We start from the raw sequence: 14,847 nt of genomic DNA, 5'->3' as shown, positions 1-14,847 counted from the left end.
CGTTATTTTATTAAGTCCGCGGTAATCAATGCAAGGGCGTAGGGAGCCATCTTTTTTGGAGACAAAAAAAATCCAGCTCCGGCAGGAGAGGAGGACTTGCGGATAAACCCCTTTTTTAAATTCTCCTGGATGTACTCCGACATGGCTTGGGTTTCTGGAGCAGACAGAGGATAGATTCTGCCCCGGGGTGGAGTAGTACCCGGGAGGAGGTCAATAGGACAGTCATAAGGCCTGTGACATAAGGCCTGGGAGGCAAAGTCTCTGCTTGTTTTTTGCAAAAAACATCAGCATAGTCCAGATAGGCCTTAGGAAGACCAGATACCGGGGGAACCACAGGGTCACGACTGTAAGTACTGGGAACCAGTTTAAGACAGTCCTTGTGACAAGAAGTACCCCAGTTCTTGATTTCTCCTGTGGACCAATTAAGGGTTGGGGAATGGCGTTGAAGCCACGGTAATCCAAGAAGAATTTCTGAAGTGCAGTTAGAGAGGACCAAAAAATCAATTTTTTCGTGATGGGGTCCGATGCACATTAGGATAGGTTCCGTGCGGTAACGCACGGTACAGTCCAATCTTTCATTGTTAACAGAATTGATGTAGAGGGGTCTGGCGAGACTGTTCACCGGGATGTTGAACCTGTTGATGAGAGAGGCCAAAATAAAATTTCCTGCAGATCCGGAATCCAAGAAGGCCATAGCAGAGAAGGAGAAGGTAGAAGAAGATATCCGCACAGGCACAGTAAGGCGTGGAGAAGCAGAGTTCACATCAAGAGCTGTCTCACCTTTGTGCGGAGTCAGCGTACGTCTTTCCTGGCGGGGAGGACGGATAGGACAATCCTTCAAGAAATGTTCGGTATCGGCACAGTACAGGCAAAGATTCTCCATGCGGCGTCGTGTCCTCTCTTGAGGTGTCAAGCGAGACCGGTCAACTTGCATAGCCTCCACGGCGGGAGGCACAGGAACGAATTGCAGAGGACCAGAGGAGAGAGGAGCCGGGGAGAGAAACCGCCTCGTGCGAACAAAGTCCATATCCTGGCGGAGCTCCTGACGCCTTTCGGAAAAACGCATGTCAATGCGGGTGGCAAGATGAATAAGTTCATGCAGGTTAGTAGGAATTTCTCGTGCGGCCAGCACATCTTTAATGTTACTGGATAGGCCTTTTTTAAAGGTCGCACAGAGGGCCTTGTTATTCCAGGATAACTCGGAGGCAAGAGTACGGAATTGGATGGCGTACTCGCCAACAGAAGAATTACCCTGGACCAGGTTCAGCAGGGCAGTCTCAGCAGAAGAGGCTCGGGCAGGTTCCTCAAAGACACTTCGAATCTCCGTGAAGAAGGAGTGTACAGAGGCAGTGACAGGGTCATTGTGGTCCCAGAGCGGTGTGGCCCATGACAGAGCTTTCCCAGACAGAAGGCTAACTACGAAAGCCACCTTAGACCTTTCAGTAGGAAACTGGTCCGACATCATCTCCAAGTGCAGGGAACATTGCAAAAGAAAGCCACGGCAAAACTTAGAGTCCCCATCAAATTTATCCGGCAAGGATAATCGAAGGCTGGAAGCGGCCACTCGCTGCGGAGGAGGTGCAGGAGCTGGCGGAGGAGAAGATTGCTGGAGCTGTGGTAATAGCTGCTGTAGCATCACGGTCAGTTGAGATAGCTGGTGGCCTTGTTGCGCTATCTGTTGCGACTGCTGGGCGACCACTGTGGTGAGGTCGGCGACAACTGGCAGCGGGACTTCAGCGGGATCCATGGCCGGATCTACTGTCACGATTTGGCTGGCTGGAGGTGGATCCTCTGTGCCAGAGAGGGATTGGCGTGGACCGTGTTGGTGGACCGGTTCTAAGTTGCTACTGGTATTCACCAGAGCCCGCCGCAAAGCGGGATGGTCTTGCAGCGGCGGTAGCAACCAGGTCGTATCCACCAGCAACGGCTCAACCTCTCTGACTGCTGAAGATAGGCGCGGTACAAGGGAGTAGACAAGAGCAAGGTCGGACGTAGCAGAAGGTCAGGGCAGGCAGCAAGGATCGTAGTCAGGGGCAACGGCAGGAGGTCTGGAACACAGGCTAGGAACACACAAGGGAACGCTTTCACTGGCACAATGGCAACAAGATCCGGCGAGGGAGTGCAGGGGAAGTGAGGTATAAGTAGGTAGTGCACAGGTGATAACACTGATTAGGCCTGCTGCGCCAATCAGTGGCGCAGTGGCCCTTTAAATTGCAGAGACCCGGCGCGCGCACGCCCTAAGGAGCGGGGCCGCGCGCGCCGGTACAAGACAGACGGGGAACGGGTCAGGTACGGGAGCCGGGACGCGCATCGCTAGCGGGCGCCTCCCGCGTCGCGAATCGCATCCCGGCTGGGAGTGATATTGCAGCGCACCCGGTCAGCAGATCTGACCGGGGCGCTGCGAATGAGAGGATGCTGCGAGCGCCCCGGGGAGGAGTGGGGACCCGGAGCGCTCGGCGTAACAACAAGCTTCCATTCCATTGCTGTGATATTCCAAAACTGCAGCCCCACCAGGACCACGATTGGGAAGCAACCTGGTACCCTCAAGCAGCAGAAGTCCAAACGTCTACATCCTAGAGCAGATATTGGGTAAAGACCTATAGGGGACTTGGACTTTGCCTCTGAGCATGGCCCAAAACCTGTTCAACAGCACAACGAGTCCACATCTGTTGTCAATAACACCTAACATTATCAGACCATAGAAACCAAAGTTATCAGACCCCAGATCCATAAATTCTCAAGCCATGAAATTCTCAAACCACTAAATCATATTTTAGGAACCACAAAAACAGATGGGGACGATAAGGGTTTGTTTACACGGCAGAATTTGTGTGGAATATCCACACAGAATATTTCGCATGGACATTCCACTGCAGCAGAGTCTCATTGAATTAAATGGGATTCTGCTGCACTGTTCACACGGCAGATTTTCCACACCAGATGTTTTTGCCACGGAAATTCCGATTCCGGCATCAGCAGAAAGAATAGACAAGTCTATTTTTTTCTGCGGATTCTGCTAGTTAATGCATTTTCGAGCGGTCTTAGTGCCCACCAGATTAGTCAAATGTGTGGAATGTCCACATGTGTTTTCCGTGCGGACATTTCCACATGTTCCGCTGAGCAAACCTGGCCTTACGGTTGCAGGACCTGGCAGGAAAGGAGCGGGCTATTTAGCAAGTAGTCAGGAAAATATGGAGCTGCTGATTAGTATCAGCTAAGCATTGTTGTCTACTAAAATGCAAGTTGTGGAGTGGGGGAGTGGTGAGAACCCAGATGGCCCCCCTCTCAACAACCCTTCCCCCCACCCCCCCCCCCCCCCCCCCCCCCCCGCAGGGGGGCAACAGGTTTGTGGGGATATTTAGCATGAAAGGCACTGAGAAGACCCTCCTGGGTCTCTAGCTGGGACCCAGGAGTATTTCTCAGACCCATAGCCTTTCCAGTTAAATAAATACTTAATGCAACCCCTGGACATATGCAGGTTGACTCATGTTTGCATTGAGGGTGGGAAGTCAGGTTTATAGGCAACTGGGTTAACCCACTAGAGTTTGCCTTAGGGTCCTGGTCTGGGAGCACAGAGGTTTCAGGTGGACAACCAAACACTCTCCCCTTAATCTGATAAGAGGGTACCACTGATCGCCTATGGTTGGCTTGGAGCTTAGGCTGCTGCATGGACTTATGTAATGATCCTTGGATGCAAACCCATGCCAAACAGAGTTCCCGGAGATGGTTTTCTAATGCCAAGATATTTACTTGCGCAAAAGATACACCCAGCATTTGTTTAGAATGCTGGCTGTGGCGCCGGAGGCTCGTGATGTCATGGCCATGCCCTCTTGTGATGTCACGCCACGCCCCCTCAATGCAAGTCTATGGGAGGGGGCATGGCGACCACCACGCCTCCTCCCATACACTTGCGTTGAGAGGGAGGGCATGACCTCACAAGGGGGATGTGGCTGTGACGTCACGACCCTCCGATGCCGCATCACTAGTCATCCAGCACGGATGCCACAGCAGAGATCGCAGGGGGGTCCCAATCTTATCAGACATTTTAGATGTCTAGGGGCGGAATACCCCTTTAAAGGGGTACTCCGATGAAAAAAAAATTCATATCAACTGGCTCCAGAAAGAGCCAGTTGATTTGTAAATTAATTCTATTTAAAAATATGAATCCGCTTTGTGGACTTTTTTACTTGGCTGCAAAAATATTTCTGCATTTTTTACATATTTGCCCTCATTTACTAAGAGTGTCGGGTTTTTACTAATGGGAAATGTTGTTTCCTCTCTATTTACTAAGGTGGGAAAACTTTCTGACCAGCTTTTTCTAGGTGGAAATTTCTGTAAATATTCAGGTTGTTAAACCACGCCCCTTTTCAGGTGAACCACACCCCTTTTGTGTTAGACCCCATCCCTTTTTCAGCTTTTCACAATGCAATGTCAGCTTTGTCCCATTTTCCTGGCACACACATGCGCCAAAATAACCCAGCAAAAACTAGTCTGTTTAAAGGGTTACTCCGCTTCCCAGCGTCCGGAACATTGAGTTCCTGAATGCTGTGTGCGAATTCCGTGTTCACGCCCACCCGCTCGTGACGTCATGCCCCATCATGTGATGTCATGATAACTTTTGTAGCACTTGGAAAAACCCATTGCTTCTTTTGATACCTCTGTGTGTATATATAAACACCGGTAGGTAATTCTTTTTTAAAGAACTGGCAGAACTAAACTTTTGAAAAGTTTGCTTATCTAGCTTTAAGAGTTATTTTTTTTTTTTTACACTTTGATCTTTTCCTTGGTTGTCCAATACTTTTCCTTTTGTAACCATTCCAATTTGTTTATATTTACAACAAATTTTACACACAGCTGACTGGGAACAACCATCAACTCTTGCTACACTCCATATAGTTTCATAATTATTTTCAATGTATTAATTGACACATTTCTTCTTGGAGCTTTGTTTGCTTTCAGGCAAATCCAACAGCTTGGTGAGGTCTGTACAAGCTCCTGCTGTACTGTAGCACAGCAGACTCAGAGCTATATATTTTATACATGTATAGCCTGCCATGTAAACAGCATAGTGTTCCATCAATTAAAGGAGAATTCCCATGTCCTATCAGTACAGAAAAACATAACCTTGCGTATAGGGGATAAGTTTTAGATCGCGGGGGGTCCGAGTGCTGTGACTCCCCGCGATCGTCCCACAGCCAGTTAAAGGGGTACTCTTCCCCTAGACATCTTATTCCCTACCTGGGGACCCCCGCGATCTCCGGTGCTCCAGCGCTGCACCCAATGCTCTAAACAAATGCTGGGTGCAGTAGGGAGATCACGGGGATCCCCAGCAGGGGGACCCCCGTGATCAGACATCTTATCCCATATCATTTGGATAGGGGATAAGATGTCTAGGGGCGGAGTACACCTTTAAGTTCTTCTACACCCAGGACTGGCGCAAGGATTTTTTTGCCACCCTAGGCAAAAGCTAATTTTGCCGACCCCTTGACGCATCCCATTGGCTCCGCCCTTTTACACACCCCACCTTACTACAGAGGTGACACATTAACAAACTAACCTCCTCCTCATGTAATCACTTTATTACTGGGGTGAGCGGTTGCTATCAGGACCTAAAGACATTGTGCAATAACATTCTCACAGTGGACAGAGCGGCGCCCCCATCAAGGAGGCGCTCTAGGCAGCTGCATATTTTGCCTATAGGTGGAGCCGGCCCTGTCTACACTCCCGATTTCCATCAAGGCCATTATGGACCTTGCATGCACCAGAGGAAGTGATAACAGAACCCTTCTGATCGAGCAATGCCAACACCTGCTTCTCTGTTTAAGCACTGACCCTAAGTTAATTTTTCCCTGGTAACACTCACCTATCTCAGCTCCCATGCTGCTCTGGTCTCCTGCTCAGGTCTGAGGTGGAAAAACTACTATGAAGCAAGGCCACTCTAAACGCTCTGGCACCACACAACAGGCCCCGACCAGCAGAACAGGGAGTTGAACATTCTCTTACCCCTGCCAGATCTAAGCTTTTCAATTATAAAGGCATCTAAAGGACACCAAAATAACTGAATAAAGAGAATGAACTGCAGATCCAGTATGTGGCCAGGGTGCCTGTGGGCTTCCCTAACTAGGCCATTGACCTGCAGCAATGGGACAAAATGAAGCTCCCAGACGAAAGGTTAGCATGCCGAAACGCACGTTGGAGTGGCGCCATCCCCGTCCTTGCTGTATACACTCTTGCTGCACTTTAGTGGGTATTGTATAATGTATATCATGTACTGATGTAAATTGCTCTTTATTTTTGCCTAGTGGCACTTTATGCATGTGGCACCTTATTCTACTATGTACTGATGTTTAGCTCTGTTATATATTGTGCCATTTTGCTGCCCCATTATACAACATTATAGATTAATGTAACTATTACCCACATACCATTATTTACTTCTCAAGCATTTGCACCAGTGATGTTGCTGTATTTTTGATGCTATCTCTTCCTTTTTTAAGTGTGTTATTTTAATGCATATCAATAAAACTATATTTTTATAGTTATTTCAATGACTCCATTAGTTTTCTTGTTTTGGTTTGTTTGGCTGTGGGAGCTCACATTGTACTATGCCCATACATACAGGGGTTAATAGTAGGGATCGACCGATATTGATTTTTTAGGGCTGATACCGATACCGATAATCTGCGACCTTTCAGGCCAATAGCCGATAACTTATACCGATATTCCGGTATAGGTTATCGGCTATTCCCCCCCAGGCCCCGCAGATCAATGATTTAAAGCGGGCGCTTTAAATCAATGAACTGCAGCGGCTTTTATGGGTCCAGAGACCGCCGCCACCACCGCCAGCTTCTCTCCCCCTGCCTGTTCTGGTGTCCTCCCTAGTCCAACCACCACTGCCACTGCCCCATTGCCTCCCCCATCCCCGGTTTTATAATTACCTGTTCCCTGGGCCCGGGGTCCGCGCTACTTCTGGCTCCTGTGCGGCGTCCTGAGCTGTCACTGTGCGCACTGACGATGACATCGCATTGAGGACGTCACTCGTCATTGCACTGCGCAGCGTGCAGGACGCCGCAGGAGCCAGAAGTAGTGCAGACCCTGGGCCCCGAGAACAGGTAATTATAAAACCGGGGATGGGGGAGACAATGGGGCAGCGGTGGCGGCGGTGGCTGGGGAGGCGGGGCGGGGGCGGGGCATTATCGGCATATCGGCAAGGTAATTGCCAATACCGATAATGTCCAAAATCGTGAATATCGGACGCTGCTGGGGACCCCGGGGATCGCCTGAGCAGTGTGACGTCATGGCTCCGCCCCTCATGACATCACGGCCCGTCCCCTTAATGCAAGTCTATGGCAGGGGGCGTGACGACCACCACGCCCCCTCCCATAGACTTGAATTGACTGGGCGGGCCGTGACGTCACGAGGGGCGGAACAGTGACGTAACGATGCTCCGGCCCCTGTATTGCCCGTCATTACGTGCAGAGCGATCTCGCTCTGCGCAGTAATGATAGCGGGGTGCTGCAGGGGCGATCCCCGGGGTCCCCAGCAGCGGGACCCCGGCGATCTGACATCTTATCCCCTATCCTTTGGATAGGGGACAAGATGTCTAGGGGCGGAGTACCCCTTTAATAGCATTATTAGTACTTTACTACGCACTTGCATTATCTTAATATACCCCTGTGGTGAGTGTTTTCGGATTTTGGGTTAATATATGTGAACCCAGCCTCATTTTCCAAAGCATTTTGCAATTTTGGAAGTTTTGTCCACTTTGCTACTACTGTAAAAACATTGCAAATTCTACCCATGGAAATTCAGTGCAGAAAATCCACAGCAAATCCGCCACGTTTGGCCGTACCCTTAAAGGGGTACTCTGCCCCTAGACATCTTATCCCCTATCCAAAGGATAGGGGATAAGATGTCAGATCACCGGGGTCTCGCTGCTGGGGACCCCCTAGGATCTCCGCTACGGCACCTCGCTATCATTACTGCACAGAGCACACTTGCTCTGTGCGTAATGACCGGCGATACAGGGGCCGGAGCATCGTTAAGTCATGGCTCTGCCCCCTCGTGATGTCACGGCCCGCCCCCTTAATGCAAGTCTATGGGAGGGGGCGAGATGGCAATCTTAGATGTCTACATATATTCCTGGTCAATTTATTAGGTTCAATTGCTTGTACACAAACTGCCAATCAGCCAATCACATGGCAGGTTTTCAATGTATTTAGGCATGTAGACCTGGTTAAGACAACATGCTGATGTTCAAACCGAGCATCAAAATGGAAAAGAAGGTGACTTTGAATGTGGAATGGTTGTTGGTCCAAGACGGACTTGTCTGAGTATTTCAGGAATATCCAGTAAAATATTTAGTAAGTGGCAGTTGTGTGGATAAAAAATGCCTTGTTGATGTCAGAGGAGAATGGGCAGACTGTTTGACATGACAGAAAGGCAACAGTTAGGCTGGGTTCACATATATCAAGCGTCCGGCATAGTTTCCCTTCAGCGTGCACCGGAGGGAAACTGATGCTAGAACTGATCCCGTTCATATGAATGGGACAGTTCACAATCATCCAGCATCTCAATTTTGACACCAAATGGTTGGACAAGCCGGAGAGCACCAGACAGGGTAATGCAGCTTGCTTAAACAATGGACAATGGATGACATACAACTGATGACAACTTGTCATCAGTTGTGGCATCAGTTGTGTCCAGATCTAGGCTGGATGCCGGACATATGTGAACCCAGCCTAACTCAACCAAGGAATGCAAAATACCATCTCTGAATGCACAACACATCCAACCTTGAACCAGATGGGCTTCAGCAGCAGAAGACCACATCGGGTGCCACTCCTATCATCAAAGAACAGGAAATTAAGGCTACAATTTGCACCAACACTGGGCAATGGAAGACTAAGAGAACATTGCCTGGTCTGATGAGTCTGGTTTTCAACTGTGACATTCAGATGGCAGGGTCAGAATTTTACATTAACAACAAGTATGGATCCGGCCTTGTATCAGCAGTTTCGGATGGTGGTGGTGTAACAGTGTGGGGAACATTTTTTTGGAACACTTTAGACCCCTTAGTACCTATTATGCATGGTATAAACACAACAACCTACCTGAGACTTGTTGCTGACCCTATCTATTATTTTATGACCACAGTGGACCCATCTTCTGACAACTATCGGTCCAAAAAAGAAAAAATATACAGTTCTTGTTGATGTCAGAAGAGAATGGGCATACTGGATCGAGATAACAGAAAGGCAACAGTTAGGCTGGGTTCACATATATCAGGCATCCGGCATTGTTTCCCTCCAGCATGCACCGGAGGGAAACTGATGCTAGAACTGAGCTCATTCATCTTATATTTGAATTCGGATGGTTGGACACGCCAGTGGGCACCAGACAGGGGAATGCAGCTTGCTGCGTTCCCCTGTCTGCCGTGCAGAAACAATGGATGCTGGATGCCATACAATCAGTTGCGTCGAGATCTATGCCGGATGCCGGACATATGGGAACCCAGCCTTATTCTAATAACCACTGGTCACAACCAAGGTATGCAGAATACCATCATTGAACACACAACCTTGAAACAGATGGGCTACAGCAGCCGTAGACCACACTGGGAGCCACTCCCGTCAGCTACGGGGGCCATCACATATGTCCAACGATCCACCTCAGTACTGAGCCAGATAACCAGCCCCAACTGATGGCTGGTTGAGACATTTAAATAATCTGAACTGTCCCATTAAAAAAATAATAATAATAATTGAAAAAAACTGCAGCAACTGCAAGATGCCATCATGTCCATATGGACCAAAATCTCTGAGGAATATTTCCAGCACCTAAAGTATACCATGAAGAATAAACGCAGTCCTGTAGGCAAAAGGTGGGTGTACCTAATAAAGTAGCCAGTGAGTATATATATATATATATATATATATATATATATATACATATATATATATATATATATATATATATATATATATATATATATATAATCCTGTTCTCTTTACTTTTCATCTGTTTTCTCTACCCAAAAACATCAGTGTGAACAGGACTTACATGCAAAAATATTATATTGGAGCAGGAGGAAACAACCTATAAGAATATCATTGTTTCCATATCAAGAATTCCTTCTACTAAATGTATCCATTGTTCCAAATGGCAAAACCGTTGACTGATTATAAACACTGCAATAAAGTTTGATACATTTCTGCAATGACACAACGGGCCGTTATTATTTTTTTTGTTTTTGTTTGTTTATGTTTTGTTCTTCTTATTATTATTTTTAACCCCCTATGTGAACATGTTTTTTGCTTTTGTTTGTGTTTTGTTCTTCTTATTATTATTTTTTAACCCCCTATGTGAACATGTTTTTTGCTTTTGTTTATTTTTTGCTCTTATTATTATTTTTTAACCCCTATGTGAACATGTTTTTTTTTGTTTTGTTTGTTTATGTTTTGTTCTTCTTATTACTAGTTTTTAACCCCTATGTGAACATGTTTTTTGTTTGTTTTTGTTTGTTTATGTTTTGTTCTTCTTATTATTATTTTTAACCCCTATGTGAACAGATCATGGCTGAGATCACACGCTATTTCCTAGATCTCCTGGATTCCCTCGGCTTCTATTGTTGTACCTCTTACTGTTCCATATCCTTTCTCTTTAGCTCTGGTTGTGTCTAGTGAGATTTGTTTTGCTTGAGCCAAGTACATCTGATGACAAGAGGGGCTCCGCAGCCGGACAGAGGAACCGCTGCACAGAGAGTTCCTGCTTTTTTTTTTTTTTTTTTTTTTTTTTTATTGCTTAACAAATTGATAGCTACACATTAGAAAATTTAGATAGAAAACAAAAATAAAAAAAACACACACAATCTCAAGGGCAATCGGTAGGGGGCAACAGAGGACAGTGAAGGTTGCCTGCAGGTAAAGCGTTGATAAAATTGCAGGACAATGGGGAGGAAAGAAAAAGGCTGATCATTGCCAGCAGATTTAGGGAATCCCTATTCTTCCCTAATTTTGGGAGGATTAATTGAGCTAGATTAATGATTACAGTATATATATATATATATATATATATATATATATATATATATATATATATATATAATGATTATGATACCTGTCTTCCTTTAGACCAAGGTTTCCCAACCAGTGTGCCACCAGCTGATGCAAAACTACAACTCCCAGCATGGCCGGACAGCCTTTGGCTGTCCGGCCATGCTGGGAGTTGTAGTTTTGCAACAGTTGGTGTCAGGAAAACACTGCCGGTGTAGTAATAATGTTAAAAAACCTTGCAAAAAAATAAATAAATAAATATATATATATATATATATATATATATATATATAATTAAAATAAACCTATATTTATTTTAAATATTTATATATAAATCAAAAAAATTAAATAAAAAAATTATATATATATATATATATATATATATATATATAATTAAAATAAACCTTTATAAATAATATTGATACATTGATCACAAAGTAGCAAAACTCATCCTAGCACATGATTTAATGCAGAGCAATTCATCTGCAAGGGAGAATGATTCTTTTCTTTCTTTTCCTTGTCCTATAACTCACAGTATACACCGTGTACATGATATGTCCCTTCCAGTCCTTCATTAGATAATATATTAAGATATGATTTAATGAAATGTAATAATATACTGCCTAGCATGCTACAATACTAGCACGTGTGCATTTAGGATATATCAGCATTGTGATTTATATATCAGCATTGTGATTAATTGTGATCCATTTGTAACAATACAGTGCATAGAGTTCTCGTGTATCCTAAGGCACAGCATGGAAAATGGGGTTAGAATATTAATATAAGATAGAATTTTTTCGTTTTATAGACCACTTATTGTGTCCCATAGCTTTACCAGGGGTTGTGTCACAGATATCGATAACTTTTTTATTTACATTAAACGATCACTTGGAAGGAAAAATTAAATTGAATTAAAAAAATGAAAATAAAATAAAATGGATTAAAGAAATAGTCATCATATCCAGAGAGATTTACTGGTCTCAGTGACCAATTGGAAAAATCTTATTTATATAAGCTTTCCTTAGTGACTTTCTTTACTACCGAAATAATAATAATTATTATTATTATTATTATTATTAATAATAATAATAATAACAATAATAATAATATTATTGCTGTTGCTATTGTTAATATTAATATTATTAATTATTATTTAACTAGGTTATTTTTTTTACAATAGATAGTAGACAAATAGATTATACATCAACAATGGGATTTCTAACATACGTTGTTTGATATTATTTATATCTATATGTTTATTTACAATAAATTATATTTGCACTCATTTAGTTTATATCTTATTTCTGTTTTATGCGTTTAAATAACATTAATATAATTAGGTTTTTTTTCTAGCTTCTTTTATGTGTTTATTTGTGCTACACTGTATTACTATTTTGTTTCGACTACATTCAAGTAGATTTGTTTCGTGATTTCCCTATTGGGCTTTGTTTTAGTTTATTGTATTGAAGCTCTTGTCTTATTGCAATCAATCAAAGCTTCATGGTTTATGACTGTTACTATAGATAGATTTGTTATTGTTTATGTATCATTTAAGCTGCAATGTATTCAGTACCAACTATGTTATACTAAAAATGCTGCGGGTGTAAAATGCTTTCTTCTGTTCAGCAATAACATTTGTGATGATTCCTTTTAATATTTGTTGTTTTTTTTTCCCCCTTCTGAGCACAGACAGCAGCAGATATGTGTTTATTTCACTTCCTAATAATCGTGCAGAGTTGATTTTCATCTGTTCAGAATGTTCCTAATGAGTTTATTAATAAAATATCTAATTACAAAGCCTGGGTGAGCCTGCAGGAGCAGAGAGCTCTCAGTGTGAGCCCCAACACACAGTGAATACAGCTTGGGAAATAATCAGGATTATTGCATCAACATTGTAAATCCTACTCCATGTGCTATGGAGGGGCCAATGCAATGAGATCGGCCAGAAAGGCTTCACATACTGTATCACAAGCTACACAGTGTATATACCCTATAAGACACAATCATCACTATATACATTGGACTCGTGATTCCCCAGTCAGGGAGGACAGTCCTTGACTTTAAAGATCCAAATTCATCTTAATACGATACATTCTAAAATGGATATAGAGCTATAGGGATTACACAAACGCAGGACAAAAAACGTAGTAGATCAATGTGAATATGTTATCCTCCCATATCATTGTTTCTACTGTTATCCCTATCTATCTATCCATCTATCTCATATCTATCTATTTATCTAGACAAATAATTTTGTTGCTATCTATTTATCTATCTATCTCATATCTATCTCTCTATCTATCTCATGGCAATCTATTTATCTATCTATCTTATATCTATATGTCTATCTATCTCATATCTATATATCTGTCTATCTATCTCATATCTATCTATCTCATATCTATCTATCTATCTATCTATTTATCTCATATCTATATCATATCTATCTCATATCTCTCTTTCTTTATATCTATCTATCTCATATCTAGCTATCTCATATATATCTATCTCATATCTATCTCATATCTATACATCTATCTATGTCATATCTATCTATCTCATATGTATCTCATATCTATATATCTATCTATCTATTTATCTCATATCTATATCATATCTATCTCATATCTCTCTTTCTATCTATCTATCTATCTATCTCATATCCATCTATCTCATATATATCTATCTCATATCTATCTATCTAAAACAAAAAAGGATAAGTTGGCCAGCAAGGTGGGATGGTCCAAACTATTTGGCCAAATGGTGAGCAAAGCACCTCAATTTTTTCATTTTTTGCATTGTAGCAATATAGCATTTCATGTTTTATCTGTATCTTTGTGCTAGCAGTGTGCTGCTGTATTCTCCTGTTCATATCTATCTATCTATCTACATATCTATCTACCTATCTATCTCATATCAATCTATCTATCTCATATCTATCTATTTATCTATCTATCTCATATCTATCTATCTATCTCTCATATCTATCTATCTATCTACATATCTATCTTTATATCTACTATATCCATTATCTATCTTGTTTGTCTATCCATCCATCTATATTGATATCTATTTCTTATTTTAACATATATATATATAGGAATAAGTATTCTCCTTAGGCAAAAGGAATAAGTATTCCCCTTAGGGGGAGCACCACTTCCTGATAATTAGATAATATATCTTATATTATTATTATTATTATTTTTTTATTATTATTATTATTATTATTTGTTTTTGTGTATCTGTTTATGCATCTTTTTAGCTATCATTCTCTCTACATCGTACCTACCTCTATCTATTTTAGTAGGCAGCTACACTCATGTCTTCAATACACTTTTGGCTGCAGGCAGTTGGTGACGATACATCCTGTCCCCGCTAGGTGGCGCCCGAGCAGTTCAGATGACTATTCCCTGCGCAGTTAACCTAAGCTTGGCTAGAAAGCCTTGTTTCCTTGCTGAACCTGTAAAGGGATCAGTTAATGAGACAGGCAGAGGAATTATCTAAATATTGTATGTGACTGCATCTTAATGTTATTATTTTATGCCTGTGTATCTATGGTGGCCCTTGCTATGTCATTGCATTACTAGGTGCCTTCTAGATATAGCTTGCCAAGTAAAGAACAGAAGAATGTTCATGCCAGAAGCAATGGTGGGGGGCCAGCTCCCCTAACTTTCTCCACGCTTTTAAAGTGCTATGTATTAAAAAGCTGTCACTCCTCAGAGGCTCCTTTGTGAATCGTTTGACAGATGCATGATGAGCAGAGGCCAAATGTGTCCTCTGATTCTGGGAT

At 42.9% G+C, this 14,847-nt stretch overlaps 1 long non-coding RNA gene across 1 annotated transcript in view; it reads right to left on the bottom strand.

Annotated features, from left to right (window-relative positions):
- Positions 1-14,439, bottom strand: part of LOC130295839 (uncharacterized) — a 40,533-nt gene extending 26,094 nt beyond the window's left edge. Inside the window, exon 1 of the long non-coding RNA XR_008849021.1 lies at positions 14,347-14,439. This is a non-coding gene — a long non-coding RNA (uncharacterized LOC130295839). The remainder of the gene's footprint in view (positions 1-14,346) is intronic.
- Positions 14,440-14,847: the final 408 nt, after the last annotated feature.

The sequence above is a fragment of the Hyla sarda genome, chromosome 11 (genome assembly GCF_029499605.1).
Source record: "Hyla sarda isolate aHylSar1 chromosome 11, aHylSar1.hap1, whole genome shotgun sequence".
Lineage (NCBI taxonomy): Eukaryota > Metazoa > Chordata > Amphibia > Anura > Hylidae > Hyla > Hyla sarda.
This window is presented reverse-complemented; position numbering and strand designations above follow the sequence as displayed.